A 1991-nucleotide genomic window follows, 5' to 3' on the forward strand; every position below is an offset into this window, starting at 1 on the left:
ACTTACCCTCCTCGGTATTCACGTAATAGTGTATATTCATAAACCACCAGTGTTCAGGGGAGTACGAGGGGACAGGTATACTACCCGCCCCGTGGGTTCTTCGAAATACTAATCTTACCCTTTGATCTGGGGGTTTAGCTCAAATGGTAGAGCGCTCGCTTTGCATGCGAGAGGCACCGGGCTCGATACCCGGATTCTCCACATTTCTCTCTACTCGTCTGGGTTCTTCCATCGTTAATCAGTGTACCGTGTACAGGGTCGCTCCCTACGATGAAAAACTCGGCTCCGCGGACTTCATCCACGCTCATATCCTAGTGGCGACATCTTTTCATCTGATCAGTCGATGACTATTCCGGATTTTTTATTACATCTCTCACCTAGTATAGATACGGTCGAGGCGTGGTACTATAATCGTGCTGACATGGAAAAATATTATGAGGTGTGCTACGTTTGCACTGCGGCACCGCTGCCAGAAATATTGCTGTGGAACCCACACTGGTAGGCCCTGCAGTTTCACAAACCTCTGAAATCGTGTAGTAAGCTGCTCCGCCCCACAAGAACGTGCTGCTTCAGCCTCGCCCAACGCCAACTGCGCATAAATTTCGCCCATTCGCCTTATTCACAAGGTTAGTGGTGGACATCTGGTAAGCATTAAGGAGAGTTTTACATCCCGAAATTAGACAACTTGTCGACGAAAAGCTAATTTCATTCACAAGATCACAGATTATCGATTGTTATTTAAAGTTGCCTCGGAATAGACTCCGGTCCGCCACACTCAGCAATTCGTGCATGGCTAAGGCGACAGTGGAGTCGGAGCATGATCAGAGACCCAAGCCACCGACCCGCCATTGAAATATGGTCGTAACGTTCTTGCTCACAATAGTAACGTATAAGCTGATAAACTTAGATTCTGCACTAGATCATAGCTCCAAGGCAGAGGAGGCAGTAATCTTCAGGGTGTGCCAAGTAGAGACGCAGGCAAGCTTTTAGGGTAGTAGAAACGTTGAAAATGTGGTAATAGAGAGCACGGGTGCCATCAGTAGTTTCTTCCCTAAATTTCTCTCATTTTGTGTCGTCAACATGCGCTGGTCCCATGGCTGCATTGGGACGCACCTCGATCGCAGTCGATGATGGGTAGTTACCCGCAGGGGGCTTTTCTGGGTCAACTGGCTACAATGCGCTGAAATTTCGCGCCATCACGGCCTTGTAACGAAAACATGAGCGTCACGGCTGAAAATTATTTCTTATCGACGCAAACCAGGTGGCTTATGTAAGTGGAGTGTTCGGTTGTTGCCGTTCGATTCACTTTCATGAGAATGCGCCATATAGAGAACAAAATCGTGGTGATGCCGGTCGCTAAATAATTAGTGTACGAAGTTTTTAAGACACTCTTCTCTTGGTACTCTGGTGTCACCAATCACCCCGAAGGAACGCCTCTCGATGGAGAGTTTCCTTCAGCATAACACCAGATGGCATTCTGCTACCGAATCAGTGATGTTGGGAGTGAATGGCATCTAGTGTGTCACAATCCAACCGTTAAAATACCAACGATTTCCGAAGTATCGTGGAATTGGAGATACTGGGAGTGGTGGATGCTTTTTATCTTAGGTTCGGGGTCGATGATGCCAGTTGTCGGATTGCATTGAGTCCAATTTGGTTGCGCGCAGAGGAATCTGGGACACCCAGCAGATAGTGGAGGGAGTCAGGAGTGGTATAAGGTAGGCCACCCAAAGAACGCGCTAGCATGGGGGATGGAATCGGAGGTTTAAAACGACATAGTCATGGGAGAATTTCCATGACCGGGCATCGAACCTGGTCATGAAATGAAATGCACTCTGCACAAATTGAACCCACATACCGGACATGATTGATAGATCCATGGAAGAGTTGCAGCTACCGAGAGTTGAACATGGCCAAAGTGAAATGTAGTTGGCAGAAATCGAACCTTTGTATTGATCATGAATGATGAAGATACGCTTGTCAGAAAATTG

At 47.4% G+C, this 1991-nt stretch overlaps 1 non-coding gene across 1 annotated transcript; it reads left to right on the forward strand.

Annotated features, from left to right (window-relative positions):
* Positions 1–128: 128 nt before the first annotated feature.
* On the forward strand, positions 129–201 carry Pmar_PMAR019764. The gene has a single exon. It is a non-coding gene; the product is annotated as a tRNA-Ala (tRNA).
* Positions 202–1991: the final 1790 nt, after the last annotated feature.

This window comes from Perkinsus marinus (assembly GCF_000006405.1).
Source record: "Perkinsus marinus ATCC 50983 genomic scaffold scf_1104296957860, whole genome shotgun sequence".
Lineage (NCBI taxonomy): Eukaryota > Perkinsozoa > Perkinsida > Perkinsidae > Perkinsus > Perkinsus marinus.